The 20,759-nt window shown below is 41.5% G+C and overlaps 1 long non-coding RNA gene across 1 annotated transcript; it reads right to left on the bottom strand.

The window, feature by feature from the left end:
• Positions 1 to 16,353: 16,353 nt before the first annotated feature.
• On the bottom strand, positions 16,354 to 20,181 carry LOC140680429 (uncharacterized). The gene is made up of 2 exons (XR_012051708.1): positions 19,804 to 20,181; positions 16,354 to 16,599 (listed from the first exon to the last, which is right to left on the bottom strand). It is a non-coding gene; the product is annotated as an uncharacterized lncRNA (long non-coding RNA).
• Positions 20,182 to 20,759: the final 578 nt, after the last annotated feature.

A 20,759-nucleotide genomic window follows, 5' to 3' on the forward strand; every position in this document is an offset into this window, starting at 1 on the left:
GATCTTGTCTCACCAGCAGTCCCCTCCTGTGGTCACCTGTTTATTCTCCTTGCTGAAGGTTGTACTTTTCCTAGTCATAAAACTACTAGCTCAGATATTGGCCAAGGTTATGAAGTGGGAGCTGGGTCTTTAAGAGGCTCTGGTGTAAGCAGTGGCAGTGATTTTTCCACATCAGAGAGAGGCATTGGAGCCAGGGGGATCACTGAGAGTACAGTGGGTGCTGGCCTTTTGGGCTGAAAGTGATGGGGAATTGCACAAAAGAAATTTGATAACCAGGTTATCTCTCTCTCTCTCTAAGGAAAGCTATTACCTGTAGGGCTTTTTTTTTTTTTCTTTTTTTTTTTTTTTTAAATCTATCCTTTTTAAAGGAAGTTAGTGTTGGGACCAACCTCCCTTAGGCAAGACACAGAATTAGATGGATCCTTATTTTTCTAATCCAGAATACCTACTAGCAATTGAGAGACTCCCTCTTTCTGTTCTTAGGCAATTACTGCCAGTATTCATCGTTAGGAAGTTTGAGCAGTTATTTGCATGGGGCTCAGCAAAAAGCTTCTGGAGTTGTCACAGCAGGCAGTTCAAGTTTACTTTGCAGCTTTTCCTTGCTGTGATGAATGTGTTAACTTCAGGAATGTCCTCACCTCGTGGCCTCTTTTGTAGTTTGTCTTCTGTGGAACCAATTAGAGCGATTTCCATCGCTCCAGCCTCTGCTTGCCAGATGTTTCCTATCGCATCAAAATATGTGCAGTGCTTGCCATGTGCAAACTTTCGTATGAGTGTGTTATTTAGAGGAAAGGAAAAAAACCCTCTGTGGCTGATTCCTCTGCTTGGAATGCTGAGTGGGAAAGCTGGAATGCTTACTGAGCCACTAGTGGTTCTGGCAGCAAACCATTTCTGTTGCTTGCTGAGCAAAGAGACCAAGGGAATGGAGAAGTTCTGTAAGGAACAGTTAGCGTGGGTTAATGAACATCTGTTTTGTTGAAAGTTGGCATGGCAAGGTGTACTTCTAATTTTTGCCTTCTCCAATGCTTTCTAAAATGAGGTCATGCCCATAAAGGACCAGCAGTGCAAAGATCCTGAGCTGATTTTTATGAAGCTGAAACTCTATCAGGATAACTGAATATTTAAGGATAAGGAAATGGAAGACCCCAAAGCTGCTGTTGAAAAAGAGACATTGCCTAACACAAGGCAAAAACTGGAGATGGTCAGTGATGGAGAGCCTGGATTTTTCCTGTCTGAGCAGGAGGTGATGCAAATGGGGCCAGTGTGTATGGAGCAGGGGAGGATTCATTGCTCAGCTCTTTGCCTTTCTCCTTTGGCAGTCTGCTCCCACAGCCCTGTTGCAAACACCGGATACTGGGGATGTGCAGGAGCTGCAGCTTCACTTGTGACTCAGAGGATGTTGGGACCCATGGATGTGTCAGCCAAGCTGTCATTGCCTGCTTACAAAGGGCACATGCAGTTAGTGAGGGTGCTTCATTCAGAAGTGTAAAAAATGGACATTTGTACTCTTTAATATTTGTTCTTTTTTCATTTAAGCTTATTGAGCACTCTGATGTAACTGTATAAATTGTAGAAGCTAGAGAAGCATTGACCCAGGTCTGCTGTCCAAATACACACAAATTCCCAACTGCATAGATGACAGCAGGTTCTTTTTCTTAATTGAACGTGCTAATTCCTTTTAATTCCATCTCAGATTTAAGAAATCTGTGTCTGTGTTGTAGAGAAGGTAACACTCTGCTTGATGGAGCTGGTGAGTAAAACAGCATAGCTTGCCCTGCATCCTGGTCTTGTCAGCTTCCAAGTATTTAGCTTTAAAATAAGTAAATGCTTTTTTATGTTAGAATTCAGCAAACACTAAGATGTTTTCTGCCAGGCATCTTTTATGAAAGCTGCAATTTCAAGTTAAATTTTTAGTAATTAGAAGCTTAAAATCTCTTGATTTTTATATAGGGAAGGAAAGAAGAGTGTTCTTGGGAGTTCTTTCTATTAAGAGCTTTTTGCATAGTATTACCTCACATAAACTTGCCTGTTGGGACTGTAGTGGGATTGCTGCAGTTTTAGTCTTTTTTTTTCTTTTTTTTCCTTTTTTTTTTTTTTTTTTTTTTTTTTTTTTTTTGTCTTGATGATCCATGCAGACTTATACAGCATTAAAAAAAAACCCCAAAAACAGGAAGGATGTCAAACCTTTGCCTCTGTGTTTTGTGTAGAGAAGATAAAGTTTTATGAAATGGACATTACAATAGCTATAAATCTTTATGCCTGTCCATTGAGATCTACTGTCTGGAGTCACTGAGACAAAAACCAGCTGGAAGAATGCTGCATTAGCAAGAGGAAAACATCTGTTCTAGCTGGCATTTTTTGTCTGAAAGATGTTAACTCTCTTATGCTCGACTCTTAGGCCAATTCTGTCTTTATTAAAAAAAAAAATCCAAACAAAGGAAACTGTCCTCATCTTTTCATTCCTTACCAGTGACACATTCAACTAAATGTTGACTGAATCCATTTTAGTCTGCAGGTAAATACAGTGGGCCATCCTTCCTTACCTTTCTTGATACTAATTATGCCTCGCCTTCCTAGGCACTGCCAGATGTCTCTAGACTACATTTATTGCTTGTATTAAGTAAGTCAAAAGCTTTCAAAAGGTTCTTTTGGCAATTTCTGCAAGGAAAGAGCTGTAGGAGACAACTTGGTGGATATTTGGTGTTGGCAAATATCCAGATATTTTGAGTAGGTCTGGTGCTAATCTACAGTGCCTACTGCTTGAAGGAGCAACTTTCAGAAACATCTCTCAAGGCAGTAGGTTTTGAAGTTTGCCTCTGTACAGAAGGGCTGTCTAAGCTAGTGAAGACTACATCACTGGGAAATGCTGTTTGTAATTCAGTGGATTTCATGAGAAATTGGAAATCTGTACAAACAAAACACCTACAGGAAGCATAAAGCCAAACTGCTTAGGCACTCAGGTTGTCTTCAGGTGAAGGTTAGCTGGTAAATAACCGAAGCAGAATGCACCTTTTTATTGGCTAGGTGCCTGTAAACACAGAGGAGCACAGATCAGGAGCTCTGGCTGATTGGGGCACACACAGTGAGTCACTGGCAGGATCTAGCAGGGATGTAGCCAGCATCACAGATGTGCTCCTGTTACGTGCCCAGTTTGGGAAACGCTGGCTTGTCATGGAAGAACATGAGGAGGAGGGTAACACAAGCCTGTGGGAGATGCCAAGTTTTTTTTGTTCATGACTCACCAAGGCAGTAGCAAACTGTACCTGCTGCTCCCTGACTAATGCAGAGGTTATTCCAGAGCATTCAAAGAATATTGGAGGTTACTAGTTCAAAGTTTTTATGCATTACATCATTTTGTTGCAACGACTGACTCATTTGGTCAGTTTTGTTGGTAAGTAGGCAGTGGTAAGAGGGAAGTGTTGGAGAAGGAACTCTAACAGAATATATCTGCCTTGGCTCAGCTGACAGTAGAGTTTGTTCTCTGTCCTAATTACTTCTTGATAAGATTTATCACCTTTCCCAGAGGCAGAATGAGCACAGCAGTACCTGCAGGCAGTCTATGAGTCTCAAAGAGAAAACAAGTCAGGGGGTGTGTTTGGGGTGTGGTATTTATTTTGTAGGTTTAGAAAAATCCATTATTTCCTGAAATACCATTTTACATGGCTCTGTGTACAGGAAGCAGTATTTCTTATCTGTAAAGCAGAATGATGTTGGCTGTATGGAAAGGAAGAAGACCAACCTAGAAGAATTAGTCTTTAGTTGTAATGCACACATTCTGAGGCACATTTGTGCCTAAAAATCTAATTTTTTTGCGAGCAAAATAAGCATAGCATTGTCCAGCAAAGACAGTTAACTGCAGTTGTAATGTCTTGTTTTCCCCTTGCTTTTTGTGGGTCAGGAGCATCAGGAACAGAATGTTGTCTGTGGTATTAAGGAACACTTGCATCATCAGGGAGACAATTACCTGGATATATATTTGCTAAGAGATAGGATTCTCATATTGGAAGGCATGCCTGAGAAAGTAGGAGACTGATACGCTGTCCAAATAAATTATAGATAAATTCACCTTCTTGTGTATTTTATTTACCTACCATATAAAAACTCAGAATGACGAAACTGAAGATTTACAGATTTTCAGTAAGACTTTAAAAGAAATATAAATATATAATGCAGAATGCTTTCTTTTCTACTTTTGCAGAGTTCTTTATGTAGAATACAGCCCCCAGGTTTTGGGTTTGTCCTGCATCCCCATATAGATGACAGAAGGCTGTAAACATAAACAAACCTTCTTAAAAGGATTTTTGTTTATTTATTTATCTAATTTTAAGCTTGGCCATGATGATACTACCAGTTTTGAGTTATGGCAAATCTCAAAGGATTCAAGACACAGGACAGATAGATATCTATCTTCTGTACTCCATGATTTAAGTCAAGAGGAATACTCTCTATTCTGAAGCAAAAAAACCCCTATCTTACTTTTAAGTTTCATCAGGACATAACTGAACTTGATCTTGACACATAAAAATATTCCAAATGGAAGATCTGTTTACTGTATTCTTGTGTAAATTACTTTGCATGTTTCTCTAGGTTAGATTGAAATCATCTCTCAGCAAAGCAACTGCAGTTTGGCAGCTTCTGTACTGGTGGAATAGAATGTAACATAACATCCTTTCCAAAAGAGTTTGTGCTGATAAACTGGAACACGTTTAACTGGCGTGGTCTTTTCAGAAGTCCAGTGAGAAGTGCTGGACTTCACTGTTTGTAAAACCCACCAAAGTGACCATGACTTTTCCCACATGGAAATGTTATGAATATTATGAATGAATCTATGTTCAAACTGCCCATCTTTGCTGATCTGCCCCTGCACAGTGGCTGCCCTGTGCTGTGCAGAACTGCTCTTGTTCAGGTGTCCTCGACACGCTGCTGTGGGCACACGTTCTCATGTGGCTTTTGGTGTTGGCTGATCATGAAGTTATGGATGCCCTCAGCATCTGCAGCAGAAAGTTTCAATCTGGAAGGGTTTGCAAACTGAGCATGGTGGGTTCATCACATGGAGGAATGATGTCAGTGGAGTTAGGCCTTGATGAGAAGACAGCATACAGAGATGACTGACAATCTAGGGTATGTCTGTGGGTCAGCTGTTAGTGAAAAGTCAGGCAAATAGCTTCCTTCAGTAGGAATGAGGCATTGGAACTATTTTAATGTGGATTATTAGAGGAACTGCTGTGGTTTGAAATGATGTTACCAGGATGCTGGTAAGGAGCTGAAAGACTGTGGGCATTTAAGAGAGCTTATCTCTACTTGCCTCAGGACCTGTCATGCCTTTTGTTGTGTGCCCATTAGCTGCAGTAGTCAAAGTCCCGGAACTCCTTGATTTGCGGTTTAGAAGGTGATTTACAAAGCTACTTTCCCTGCATGATATTTGCTTTTATCAGGCACAGCATCTGTCTCTCAATGTGGGGAGAAATGTTGTTACAGCTGGAGCCCAAGTCTGGTTCCTATACATTTATCTGTCTTTTGCACTCTGAAATCTCTTGGCACAAGCAAGATTCTCCTGCTTTGCCCAACACCTACCTAGGTCTTCTAAAAAATGCCCTCTATAGTAACACAGAAGAGTCAGTTACTTATTGCTGAAGGATTTGAAGGTAGTGTTTCCTTTTATAACAGGAAAGCCCTCCCAGTTGCAAGAGCTGGGTGAAATCACTGGCACTTTTGTAGGAAGGAGTATTGAAGGCTCTGCGGACAGTACTGAACATAACAAATTCACAGAAGCATGCACGCTGATCCTGCCTTTGTGGTAACAACCATAATGAAGTGGCAGACTGTAAAGACTCTGTGTTCACCTTCAGTGAAAACCTGTGTCCTGCTCTTCGTATGAGCTGTGAGAATGTCCTGAAGTTTTCACTAAAACCTATGGCAAACACTAAGTCGTGTGTTGATTCTTTTACTCCTCTCTTCTTCTTTTGTCAGTTGTGTGAATACAAATACAATAACCCTCATCGTTAAGGACATGATCTTTGCTGCCTAGTTTTCTTTCATTGAAGATTGTTAGGAGCTGAGGGTAACAGTAGAGACGTGTGCTGATGGCTTGGGATGTGGAGATTTCAGTGAGAATAGGGAACCGTGCAGAGAAGCATCCCTGTTGGATGTGCAGCACAGATCAGATCCTGTGTCCAGATTAAGGAGCAGACACTTCAAGATCCTGCTTCTCCAGTCATCCAGGTCAGGTATCTAAAACAAAGCCTGCTTTGTCTACCTGCTGTGTGCATGCTCCTCTTCTGTCTATGGAAATGAAGCAGAGATGAGAAATGAATTGTTAGCACACACCAAACTCTTACTTCTCTGTAGGGTCAAATCATGGCTGGAGCAAACATGCATTGAGACTTTGAGTATTACAGATTCTGCTCACACAGAGTTTAAAATGAGACTATCTTCTAGACAGCATGGGAAGGAAGAGATTAATACTTGTGAAAAAGGTTTTGTGAATGTTTTGTCTTTGGCATATTCTTGCCTTTATTGCCTAGATATCTGAGCAGGAAAAGGGAATTCACTGTTAGCATGATAGGGCACATTGCATAAGTGTGAATATCAGGAAACAATTTGTGGCCTTTTCAATTGTTTGTTGTGTCTGCTTATACGTGGGAATGCTTTCTCCTTAAAGGGACCTTTGAGCTTTTTCTTCCATTAGCAAAGAGATTGCAAGGCTAGTGGAGTGGAGTATAGGTAATTTTCTTTCCTCAAAAAAAAAAAAAAAAAAAAAGAAAAAGAAAATCACTGTTAAGCACCCAGTGTGCTTGAAGAGTGGGAGGAAAGAAAGAGATTTGGTTTGGGTCATTCTCTGAGTTTATTATCTGAGTTTACTCCTTAACTTATTTTATCAGAGACATGTTCCCAAAAGCTCGAGTCTAACCAGACACAGTGATGCAGAGGTGGGCATTGTTGTTTCACAAGGCTGTGATTTTTGATGAACAAATATTGCTTGCCTAAAAGGAAGACAAAGTGTAACCTAAACATGAAGCACTTTCTTAGCAATTTTGCATTATGCTTCTGTCACTAGTACAGGAAGTGCCTGAGGGGAAGACAAGGCTGCTCCTGGACTTTCCCGTTTTGTGCTTCCTGTGGTCAACTTAAAATACAGTGCCAAATTATGTTTAGAAAGTTTTTAAAGAGGCGAGGTTAGCAAGAAATTACTTTGAACTTTACATAGGTAGTTGAGAATCACCCTCTATACTTCTGTGTTATTGCTACCTCAGTGAAACTCCTGGCTTCTTTTTGGGAGCAGGGAGTTTCATTGTAAAAAGCAAGCTGATAAACATATTTAGACAGAGCCTAAAAGCTTTAGTCCAAGGTTGTAGTTAGATGAAACAGGCAGTGCCCTGTGACACTTGTGCCAACCTTTTCCTAGATTGGTGTGAGCTGTGAGCTGGCAGCTTGCAGAGCTGTACTGCCCATGCTGCAGAACCTGTGTGCTGCCAAAGAAAAGCACAGGGTGGAAAGAATTTGTGTTCTTGTGCCCTACTTGTATATCCCTGCAGTTCTTCCTTTTCAGTTAGCGCAGGTGGTGTGAGGATGTGTAACACAGCCCTGTGTGGGCACAGAGCTCATGGGATGGGCAGTGCAGAGTGAGCCTTTCTCAGGTACAGGTGAGGGCAGGCTCAGAGCCACCGGGGAGGGCAGAGCAAGGCACCCTTGGGCTCAGAGCCACCAGGGAGTGCAGAGCAAGGCACCCTTGGGCTCAGAGCCACCGGGGTGTGCAGAGCAAGGCACCCTTGGGTTCACAGCCACTGGGGAGTGCAGAGCAAGGCACCCTTGGGTTCACAGCCACCAGGGAGTGCAGAGCAAGGCACCCTTGGTCTCTAGCACCGCGCTGTGGTGTGCAGGACTCAGCATGTCAGAGCTACTCAAGCACTTCTCTTTCCTGCTTATTCACTGTCAGCTGAAGGCTTTGGGCTATTGGTTGCTGCAAACCACAAATGCTAAGAGACAGCTTTTCTAGAGTCTGTTTCATGTCTGAAGAGCTGATTGACAAGATGGTTGGTATTTTCTATGTCCCAATGTGTACTCTAGCTCACATTGCTTATTTTCAGTTTGCCTTGAGTTGCAAACACACTTATTGACAGTATGAAGGTACGTTTCAAAGGCATGCCTAATCTCATAATGTAGCTGTAATTGTAGCAGCTGCTTCTTAAATCAGGCATTCTTTGGCAATTCATGCCAAAAATGTAACCGGAGTTGGCTATTATACTGTTAAACACCAGTGGTTTTAAATCAATCTGGCCACAGTTTACTGCCATCATGCTGTTGTTACTAAAGATAAGTAAAAGTACATTATGTATAGTAGTGTTGTAGTATGATCCTGGATTCCACAAACTTCAGCATTTAGAGCACTACATTCTACCTCTGGTTCCTAACCAGCTTTTTGCAATCTGAAAAATTCATTCAAAAGTAGTTTTACTCTGATTTCGTCACAACAGGGGTGAATGGCCCCTTGACAACTTCTGACAGATCAATAAAGCTTTGCCTCCCTGCTAATGGGAAATAATCCCCATATGAAAACAAGTACAGAATGTTTTTTGTAGATTTGCCCATGTGTTGTGACACCCATGTCCTTCTGGCCTCTTCTGGGAATGCATGAATAATAAAATTAACTTCTCAGCATGCAGCATAACCATGACTGTGGAACAGCCTTTCATTTCCAGATTCCACCTACATGCTATCATGAGCCACTTTGTAAAAAGAGGCATTAAAGACTGAACAGGAATAAAGCTCTAGGAGAAATGAAGTTTACTTTTCACTTGCTTAGAGTGTGCACTGCAGTATATGACTGTAGCATATGTATAGAAATTATATCCTGTTTGGATGATGTTTACCTTACAGTAGTATTTGGTATCCAGAAGAGGTTTAACACTGGCATGCCTTTATTAGTACTCAGTCAAGTTTCTGAGGGGGAAAAATCAACCTAGAGAAAAAACAAGCTAAGGTGTCTGGAGGACCTTTACAGATCTCATTCCTTTGGCTCACACAGAATTTAAACAGCAACACCCACAGCGGTTTTTAGAACACACCAGCATATGTTGGTATATACCAACACAGGTGTTTTAAAATGTTTTGCCATATTCATTCCTAGGTGTTACCAAATGGTAGATAATACTAATCTTTGTAATCAATAGTTTTGAGTATTTATGCTTGTAATCATAACAGTGTGGGGGTTTATTTGCTGTCACAACATTAACTAACTGTTGTTTGCATTCAGTTGTGTGGCAATAGGCTGTTGGAAATATGTCCACCATGTATGTGTAAAAGTAAATACGGCTGGTGAAACTGTGTGTGCTTGTCCTCAGTACCCTGAGCCTCACCTCTCTCCTTACAGTATCTTTTTAATCAGCTGACAACAGAGTTTTGCCACAAAGCAATCAGTCTCACAAATAGTTTTGGTCTTGTAGGAATCCTGACAAAAGTCTCTGATGTCCACGCAGATGGTCTGGAAAACGAGTCACTTGCTAGTTCTCTGACTCACCCCCATAGATGAACAATTTTATAACTTTTAAATAATTGTTTGTGAATCATGCGGAGGACTGTAAAGGAAGATGTATGGCACTCATTTTCATGCCAGTGCTTTTCCCTGACTCAAATAGGAATTTAGTGAATGGCAAAGAGCACTTTCAGAACATCTGGAGAAGTACTGGGATCTCACAGGGAGTAGAAGTGGCACAAAACCTGAAATTTCTTTGCTCTCTTCCTTGCTGGATTTTTATGGCTTTGTGTTACCTTTTCATGCCAGTATTTCTTCCCTTAATCATTGGACTGTTATTCACATCTTGATTATTACACTTTGTCCATGATTTTACCTTGTACACTCTCTTATGTCTCAACAGCAGTCTCAGCACAACAGAGTTGAGGTTGCACACCCAGGCTTTGGATCACAGCCTAAATTGCCCTGCTGAGTCTTACAGAAAGTTAAAATGGTGTCCCCACCATCTTCTTCATTTTAATGGGTCTGCAGTGTGCCTTGGGCTGATCTCCATGCTCTACTGAGGTGCAGTTTCTTCAGGCTCTTTGCAAAATAGATTTATGTTTGTTCTGTGCTGCTGCTCCTCTGTGCTCTCCAATTTCCCTTCTGAGAAGGTTCAAAAGATGAGGGGCAGTGTCCTAACAGGGCACAGCTCATTTCTGTCTCTGACTTTCTACTCTGCCCACTTGTTTGCATTAGAACATGAGCCACTATTCTTTATTTGGTGTCATCAAACTGTAATGATTCAGCTCTGAGAGGCTGGATTTACAGTCAGCCAAATGAAACACACAAGTACATGTAAGTTTGTAAAGCAGAGGGCTTGTCCTTGTGGTTTGTAAAATAAAATATGCTGGTATGTTCTAAAAACCACTCTGGGTGTTCCTGTTTAAACTCTGTGTTAGCCAAGAGACTGAAATACATTGAATTCTTGAGTAATAAAAACCCCAATGTTACAAGAAATCCCACTGACAAATTTTTTATTGTGTCATGGTGTTTTCTGAGTAATTGTGGAGAAAAATGAAGTATCTTTCACTTTGTACATGATCTAATGTGCAAAATTCTAAATCTGCTTGCATTATTTCTGTGACCTGAGGTCAGTACTTTGACATAATGTGAATTTATGAATGAAGTACTGTAACTGACCTTTCACATCTCAGTTTCAAAATGTAAGATGAAGTGATTTGGTGGAATTAGAATGGAGTAATCTTGCAGTAATATTGTTAAAGCACTCTGGATCATATTACCCATTTGCAAGTTTACAGTGGTGGTATTTCAGTCTTCAAACATAGCTTGAAGTGCTGTTTGACCAGGATAGTATTGATATAAGATAGTTTGTATAGGAAACTACTTTCTTTGCTAATGTAATAGTATTGACTTGGGAGTGAAAATCCTGCTTACTTGACAAAATATATCCGTAGCCATATGTGAACTTGAAGATTATTTCAAGACCTCTGACCACTTTGAAGTGAAGAGCCTGGTCTGGGTGATCAGGTCTGATCTGTAAAAACCTGATCTTTGCCTGTCTCCTAAAGAAGTCAGGGCTCCACTGGTATGGGTTGAGCCATGTCCAGGGATTTTCTGTGCATCACTGACAAATGTGGCTGACTGTTTCTAGACTGACTGTTTTTAAGAAATCTGTGCTCCTCCAGTCAGATCCTGCTGCCAGCTTAGGTCAGTGAGGGATTTTTTAGCTTCTTGAATGAGTCTGGGAATCAGATAGGTGCTTGCCATCTCAGAAGGGAGCACAGGTTGCTCACCAGTTTGAATGGGGCTCACACACTTTTAACCAGCTTTGGAACAAGTGCTGCTTAATTTGTGTAAGCAGCTCCTGAGGTGAATTTGGGTAATTCACATCTGCTCAGTCAGCTGTGGTTGTGATTTTTGTTGTCCACTGTCATCTCCAAACTCTTTCCTGCACTCCCATGTTGGGATTCCCCAGTGTGTGCTGGAAATGGTATGAGATGGTGTCTTTGAGGTTATGGTCTTTCAGAAAGATGAAATCTCTCAGATTCTGCAGGCACAGCAGTCTCTTCAGGTCCTAGGGTATTGTTTAATCTATGAATTGCATGTTTAGCTGAGGAAGAAACAAAGCAGGAAGGACTTGCCTGTTCAAATAGAGATTTTTGATTTGGATCTGGTTATCTCAGTTTCCTCGGTAGCCAGTGGAAAGAAACAGGTGTTGCTGGGATGTGACTCACCCCATCCAAAGCAGTGTCCCAATAACCATCTGGCCACTCAGACCATCACAAACAATGTAGTACAAGTTTCATCAGAGCACGACTTATTCATGCCAGGAGTAAATAATCCACATTTCCTTTACAGGCTCAGAGCATCTTTGCCATTAGTTGAGAATTACATTAAGCTTATTTGACCCATCTATATTTTGCTTCACAATAATTGTTTACTATTTTGATGTGTTTATCATTGTATAATCTCTGTTCCTTGTGTTAATTGAACAGAGAAAGAAATATGCACAGGTTAAGGAAGATTTTGACTATTTTTGATGGCATAGATGCCCAAATGTCTTCCTGTGCATTCATGCTTCATTAACTGAGTGAAACGGTAGGTTTTCCGTTCATAGCAAGTCAAGAATAACACTCTCATTCCTGTTAAACAGTTGTTCTTATTTTACCCTTGTGCTGGCAAAAGCAGATTCTGGAACACTGAATTTGAATAGGGTCTCCACTACTTCAAGCAAGAGAAATTTTGTGTCACAGGAAACTGCACGCTTATGGCTCTATCTGTGCTATAGCTCTCATTTTCAACTGTGCCAAAAAGGATGGTATTCATGGGTAGTCTCAAGACATTAATCTTTCTCTGTGAGCCAGTCTTGGTGAGCAAATCCTGGAAATATTCCTCTTTCAGGACCTTTACAGAATGCTTTGACATCTAATGTTTCTTTTAGAATATGAAACCAGACTGGTAGAATTGCTGGAGTGTTAATTTACTACATGGTGTCTGTCTCGTGGAGGAAGAGGGAAAAAACTGGGAAGCAGTAGTCTCCCACTGGAATCTTGGCTTGAGGTGAATAGATGAATGACAAAATCTTTGTTCTGCAGTAGGGCCTGTCTGACCTTTCCTTTCCTGTTGAGTTGTGAAACAACAAAGTAAACATTTTACTGAATGTGGCAGCCTGAGACAATTGGCCCTATTGTAGAAGGAAAGCCAGTCCCTTTACTCTGCATAAATTCCCTTTGCTGGCAATGCTAATAGAGCTGCAGTGGAAGAAAGCCAGGCCTTTCTTTGGGCAAGACCCAAGTTTAAGCAGAAATACAAGTAGTGTGTGGCTTGGTCCCTGAAAATGTCCTGGATGCAGCAGGGCTGCTGAGGATCACCCATGGTCAGAGCACTTTCCAAAGTATTTTGTTTGTAGCATAGGAAATCAATTTGCAATACTGAAATCTTCAAAGTCCTGCTATGAGGGTTGCTGGGACTGGTTGGGTATGATTTCTTTACTAGTAGAACAATGCCAGGATGGAATTGCTGAGATGTACTCCTTCTACAAAAAGGAGTAATTTCCAAACTGGTTTCCTCAATCTCATGGCACTGTCATGACACTGCATTCCCAGCTGAGGTGGGCTTCTGAGCATGAATAAACCCATGAGTTCTAAAATACTATAAATGTACCTATAAATGTTCATCCAACTCACATGGATGCAGTCTGTTCCCTTCTTCCAGGCTTAACAGCTCACACCAGCCTTCAGCTGTGCCTTGTGATGGTTTGTCCCAAGGCTGGAGTTTCCTGCAGAGGAAGCCCTTGCTAATCTTCCTGCACTACCCCTGACCTTGCCTATTTCCAGTCCATCAGAACATTTTTGTCCTGCCTTTCTGCTGTGCATGTACAAAACAAACTTTGCAAGTAGAAAGGGACAGCCTGGAAAAACATTTATTTTAATGGTAGTTGTGCCTATCTGATAAATCTGCTGGCCTGCTCTGTTCATTGTGTGCTTTTTTTATTTTAGAGCAGACTGATAACTGAATTAGGTTTTTTTAGGTATTTTAAAGTGGGCTGTGCACAACTATTACAGTGTATAGAAACCATAACACCTGTTCTCTCCTCTGTGGCTTAAAATGGAGCACAGTGTTGTTTAAAGAGAAAAGGAATCTAACCAGCTGAACCATTGGAGATGTCCAATATTTAGCAGTTAACGTTACAGCCTAAGGCTTGCTGAAAGCACAGACAGGACAAAGGCACTCCTTTGTGGTTTTCTCCTCTCTAGCAAGGTGATTAATTGCTGAAGTACAATATTGATCAGGACTGGGCATGGAAACACCATCTTGCCTTTGCTTGTGTGGATGAAGGATTGATCATGGGGCAAGTTGATATTGCTAATTAATGCCTAAATACTGCACCTTGCAATCTTCCCTGCCTGATTGCTCTATTTTTGGGTAAGTATCTCTAAACCCAGAGTGTTTTACAAAGTCAGGGAAAAAAAAAAAAGAAAAAGAAAAAGAAACAAGTCAATTGGCTTTAGAGGCTATAATGTAGAAGAGGAGTTATCTCACATGGAGATAGTGAAAAAATCTCATCCCTTTGTGTCCTTGGGGAAGGAGGCTCTTTGCTGCTCTTGCTGGGGGTTACCTGAGAGCAGGGTGGCATTGTCTAACTGTGTGTGACCCTTCTGTGTGCTCAGCCCTGCAGATCATGTTCAGTGGTTTTGCTCTTTCTCTGGTTCTTTCAGGGAGATAATCTCTCTGCTTTAGACTTTCATCCCCAGAAGATTATTTAACTTCTCAAAATGTAACGGAAGACTGTGCAGATGGGAGGCTTAAAAACTATTGTTCCTCTCCTTCCCTCATGGGAAGGTTTCTTGGTGTCCTGTTGGCAAGCAAAACACACTCTTCTGTTTTATAGAAGCAAAATTTATGATTCTTCTGGCATGTTTAAATTCACTCGGCCTTTCTGGAGTTCATCCAGCCCAAAGTTTTCAGACTTGAAACAAAACACAGGCATTGGTTTGTTTAGCTCTATCTCAGTATGGAAGTTTAAAGCTGTTCTTTATGTGTTTATTTTCAAATAATATTTTACTTCCCTAAATAAGGAGGTTTACAGGACTGACTCCAGGGGCTTTTTTCTTTTTTTTTTTTTTTTTTTTTTGGATACACCATGGCATTAAAAACTACTTGTAAACTGTCAGGATTTAAGGTAGAATATATATAGATATGAACAAAAAAATCTTTTCCTTTAAGAAAAATATTTAATTCCCTATTTCTAAAGGCAAGGTATTGGAAAAATGAGGGTGATTTGTCACTAGTGCTTCTTACTGTGAGGTGATTGTACAGTCATTTGAAGTCTATCAATACTGTCTAGATTTCTTCCTGAGGATTTTATCCAGCTCACACTTGCTCTTTGCCTCCAGAAGTGACTGTGTAAAACTTTAGGTGTCTGTGGTGTCAGATCACAGCAGAGTATCCCATTAGTCTTCTCCAGATTTAAATTCTAATGATTTTCTTTTTCAAGATCCACCTGTCCAACAAGTTTTGTTACTTAAAAAAGTCAGCTCTGCAGAGGTTTGACGTGTGTGTAGCTTTTCAAGTGAAGGTGCAGAAAGCTTTTGGAACCTTAAAACACTGAGGCAGGACAAGAGGCAGGTAAAGGTCTCACCTGCACCAGAACCTTGCAGAGTTGCTACAGGGGAGGGGGATTTGGGTCACAGAAATGTGCAGAGGTGGGAAGGAAATGGCAGAGAGCCTGTCTGTCCTCTCCTGCATCTCCTCTCCTGGAGAGGACGCTGGGTGTGTACAAACCCAGAAATTTCAGGTTAATTTTTTATTCCTGCCTTTCCCCAGTTTTCAGCAATTCAGCCATCTGTGTGCATATCCAGCCTCTCTCCAGAAACAGCTGCTCTCTGCTCTGCTTTTTGTGGAACTCTGAACAAACCCATTTCTTTGTTCTATCTCCCACAATTGTAAAAAAGAATAGTAATTTCAACACCCTACAAGAGGTTTATGCAAGCCTAAAAAATGCCTTATGGACAAGAGTACTTTGCTGTTATTTCTTCAGTTGGATTTTACTGTATGAACTTTTCACAGCAGCTGCAGCCACACAGGCTCAGGATGAACAGTATCTGGACATCACACTGGATGTAATAAAACTTGAAACAAGATACAGACTTCCAGATGTAATAAAACTTAAAACCAGATACAGACTGCCAGGTCCACAACTGTTACTTTGAGGAGACTCCTGAATTTTTGGGAGTGGGCTTTACACTGGTCTTTTACTCTCCAAAGGTGTACATACGTGTCAAATGCTACCTGAATTTTTATGAAAGGAAATTATAGGATACCAAGGGAGAAAATAAGGGGATGTTAGTTTCATTTTTCTCTTGTTAACAGAAGAAGATTTTTTGCTAGAAATAAGAACTCAGGTTGTGTGGAGTAAATTTTTTTTCTCAGTGAATAGTATTAATTTGAATAAAAAGTCCTGTGTTATCAGACCACCTATTTAAGATTTCTGCATGTCCTAATATTTACCTAATAAATAACTATTAAGAATTAATAGTTGCTATGGTAAGAGCGTTTCTTGGGAAAATAAGGTTAATGACAAAGTAAGACATTTGAGTGTCAGAATTTTGTGTTTCCTGTTTCTCAAAACTGCCTTTTAGATGGGTGTTTGAGTATTTGGTGAGGATGAGTACAATCCCATCTATGAAAATTTCTGGCAAAAAAAGAAGAAATATAGTCTTGGATATTCTTATTTTCATATACATTTTGGAAGAGGGGGAACTGTTGTGCAAGAATGTTCTGAATCAAACTTTGTCAGGTTTGTCTCTCCACACTTTTAGTCAGCTGGTTTGTGAGCAGGTGTGGCAGTGGGTGTGTAATTACACAGGAGTCTGCTCTGACAGGAAGTGGAGAAGAGTTTTATTGCCACGAGCTGAGGACAGCAGAGAACTGTAAAACAGGCAGGAGCCACAAAATCCATTTAAACTGAAGTTCCACTAATTCGGCTACTCCCAGAGCTGCTTTATCTGATGGATCTGATGGATTTATCTGATGAAAACTCTGTTTTCTGTGAAAATGGCAGCATAACAAGCTGCATGGTGTGTATTCAATATTTCCTCCTGGGTCCAAAGAGCATCCTTTTCCTGCAAGGACAGGCCAGGTAGAAGTCAGTTTACAAAATCAAAATGACAAAAATGTAGCATTAGCAGGACAAAATTAGGGGGTCAGGAGAGATGCCCACTCTCAGTGTGTGCCTCTCTCTCTCTGTAGGAAAAACAAAGAAGATAAAGTTAGAAATAACTTGTGGTTTATGTGCTTCATGAGTTCTGTTTGCAAACACACACACACATAGAAGTAACAAGAATTTGTCTCAGGGTCACATCCAATTGTGTCACTTTGAATGACATTCATTCACATTCATTTGGCTCCAAAAATATAGTTTGATTCATGTTCATCCCACGTGCAAAATTTTGGGATATATAAAATACCTGTGTTATTTCCATATAAAGTAGATGGCAACAAAGTGATACTGCAGTTAGCAGATCCTTTCTCATTCTTGCCCCAGCATTTGACCAACATTCTTACTGGATATGCAGTGTGTGTAAATTAGCATCAGCTTTTTAAAATATATGTAAGAAATATTGTCTCCCAGACAGAAAACCAAAAATTGTTCTTAGAAACCCAGTAATTGATTATTTGATTATTTTTGTGTAGGACAAGTACTCTCTTATTAGGATTATACTCTCATACTTCGATGAAGGATTAAACCCACAAATCCCATTTAATAGTGGATCTCTAACAATAAGTAGCTATGCCATTTTATGGCTAATATCCAGCATGAGAGTAAATAGTAAGGGCACATTTGTACCTGCTCCACAGTGAAGGCTAACTTGAATATTACCTGTAAGGCAGGAATCAATCACTCTGTGGGGAACATAGCTAAACATTCTTGGAATGGAAAAACTGTTTTGCAGTGATTTTGCTAATTATTGCTTAATTTATCTGCTTAGTTTCAGAATAGGTCTCTTCAGACTAAAATGTCCATGTAAAACATTTCTTTCAAAGTCCTGATGGTCAGTTCTGGTTTCTTTATGTTACAAATAATATGTGCACTTGGTTTGAAATGGCATTTCAACAATACATTTATTTGCTGGTTCTTATTATAAAATATAACTCCACATTAGTATAGCTTTTGAGTTACACAGTTTATTTGTATTTTAGGGATCTGGAAATCTCGAGGGGCTTTCTTTTCATTGTTGTGCTTATTGGTTTGATTGTGTCTTCTGTGGATCCTGTCCCCCTGAGTGTGCTGACACAGTTTCAGTAGTTTATCCATTGGGCATTGAAAATAGGGCAGAAGGTGAAGCACTGAGGTGTTCTGTAAACTCAGAGTGACATGGTGGAAATCAGCATGGCTGAATAAAAACCTGTTATCCAACTTGGGAAAGCATGAGTCAGAGGGGACTTGAAGGAGGATCTGCTGCACTGGGACTATTCTGCAGTGAGTATTGTGTATATTGTCCAGTTTGCAGAGCTCAGGAGGCAGCAGTGGGAGAACCCAGAGGCTCTGTCATTTATCCAGGAAACTGAGATGGTAACAGTTTAGTGGTGCATATTATATTTATGTATAATATGTTCTGCTCCCAACAGTGGCAGTGATTTGGAGCCATATTTGGTGGTTTAACCACTTTCTCAAAAGTAGAAACACAATACAAGTTTTAGAGGTCACTTCAACATACCCAAATCCCCAAAATCTTCTGCACAAAGCCAGACAAACCAAGCACTTTAGTATGATATATTACTGCTGTGACCTTAGTATGAAAATACAGAAAAATAAACAGTTACCACATTTGCTGATCTATTAGAAACATAGCAGTAGCAATAGATGACATGTTATGAGCAGTTAATTTTAATACATTTATTGGTATGTTAGCCTTTCGGTTTTGGAGAGTGAAGGGTTTCCTCTTGGAGAAGGAGGGCACAGGGCTATCTGTTTTTGTGTCTTATAAACATGTTCCTTTTGTTCTTCAGGCAAATACAGTAATACCAACTCTGCTGAATGGTTTTAAATTGACACAGGGTTTCCAGAGCAAGACAAAAATGTATGTGGTGTCTGGATTCAGTCCAAAGCATCTTTACTTCTGAACTGGCTTAGGCCAGAGAGACAGGATGTTCCACAGAGCAAAAACCATGTGATTAAAGAACATGAACAAACACAGAGTATATTATTAACAAAACACCAGACTGCATTTCATGTTGGGTTTTCTGGCTGGTGACCCATGGAGTTGACTCAAAAAGTTAACAGAGAGACAAAGGTCCAGTCTGTTCTAACATAACTAATAATGACAAAAGATTCTCTAAAGCCTTCTCTCCTGTCCTAAAGAGCTGTTCACACAGGTCCTGACAGGGGTATAAATACATCTCTGTGCTCAGAAGTTTGTCCTGAGAGAGTGTTACAGCATCTGCTGCAGAAGGGTTTTATCTTGATTCACCATTCTGTATGTGTCTAGAAATTAGGCTCCCTCTTGCCTCCAGGCTCGTCATGCTGTCAACAGGATCTTCATTTCTCCCTTGTGTTCTGACTCACATGCCTGTCAGTGCCATCCTGTCTGTCCTACTTGTGGCCTCTTCCATTTTCAGGATGTGGCTGAATCCTCCACATCCTGATCAGCAGCTGTCTAGGCCACGATCTGTGTGGGCAGACTTTGAGTCACTGTTTTGTGGTGAGGATGCATGTAATTGAGGCATGAGGTGAAGGGTGTATGGTGTTTGAAGGCTTGTGGGGCACTTGAATAGCAGCTGACAAAAAAAATTTCATCATAAGCAGGTAGATAAGATGGAGTAGTCTTGGCTGGTCATGTCTGCCCTTACAGAAGATAATTGAAACAAAATTAATGGTTTTTTGTAGTTGTTGATAGAGTTGGGAGGTTTTGCTCCTTAGCATTTGCATTGACCCCAGAAGCTGGAGAGATCCATGAATCTTTGCAGTATAAGTATTTCAGTTACTGTATTTCTCTGAAGAATCAAAGAAACCTCTTTGTAAGAAGTAGAAACAGATAACCCTGTGCCCCCTCTCCCCAAGAGGGAACTCTTCACTCCTGAAGTTTCTTCAGGAAATTCAATCAGTGCTGGAGTGGCTGTCTCCTATCCTGCCCACATTCCTGACTTTTCCTGGGAGGCTGCACTTCTACTCTCCTCTGCTAGCAAAGGGCTGAGGTGCCAGTGAATCCTGCTGCTTTACAAAAACTGCATTCTGCTCTCTGGACAGTGTGTGGGTCCCAGGAAAAGGCACACAGGCCCATTTTCATTCACATTTCAGAGAAGGTGACTATTACAAATGCACTTACATATTTGGGGTCTTCCTCCTCAAGGTTACACAAACACTGTTTTTTTTTCCATTGCTATTTAACACTTCTAGCCAAATGAAGAGCTGTAGCTGCAGTTTAATTCCTGTTTAGTGTTCCAGGCGCATTACATTAAACATGGATTTTAGCCAGGGGGAAAGGAGCTGTGGAAGCGGTGGGTGTTAGATCGCTGAGAGGCAGGGCGCTGCTGTTGAAGATGACAGCTTTTCCTGTACTGCCCAGAGCATCACTGAGCAGCTCTCTGCTCCCTCGCAGAGAAGGCAGCTGCCTTCCCACCCCATCCCCGCTGCTGTCAGCAGATGCTCTCCCCCGTGCAGAGTGGAAGATGTTCAAGCGCTCCCTCGCTCTGCTTTAAGTCACTCTGGGTTGTTAATGCTGAAAGGGAGATTTTAGGAGAGCTCTGTGGAGCAGCAGCACGTCCCAGCGTTCGGGGGGTGGCCCGGGGTGCGAGCCTGACTCACAAAGCGGCGGAACCGGGAGGGCCGGGCCGGCAGCGGCGGCGCTGCCTGAGTCACGGCGGGCGGCAGCGGGGCACCGGGGCCCGCTGGGCTCCGTCCTCCAGCATCCTCTGGAACCGGGAACGGTGCTGACAGCAGCCCCCGGTGATCGCCCCGGCCCCGCACGGCTCCGTCCTCGGGCCCCGCACGGCTCCGTCCTCCAGCATCCTCTGGAACCGGCACCGGGGCCGCTGCAGCCCCCGGGACCGCCCGGGCCCCGCACGGCTCCGTCCTCCAGCATCCTCTGGAACCGGGAACGGAGCCGCCGGCAGCCCCCGGTGACCGCCCCCGGGCCCCGCACAATTGTGGTCCTCCTCTGTTCTGAAACCAATTGAAGATAAGGAATGGGAATTCTACCTAGAGTTTATTTGTCATATCTGCATTGAAAAGGTAGAAAGGTCAGAACGAGGAAGACTGCATTTACTTCCTCATTTTGGGACC

The sequence above is a fragment of the Taeniopygia guttata genome, chromosome 21 (genome assembly GCF_048771995.1).
Source record: "Taeniopygia guttata chromosome 21, bTaeGut7.mat, whole genome shotgun sequence".
Lineage (NCBI taxonomy): Eukaryota > Metazoa > Chordata > Aves > Passeriformes > Estrildidae > Taeniopygia > Taeniopygia guttata.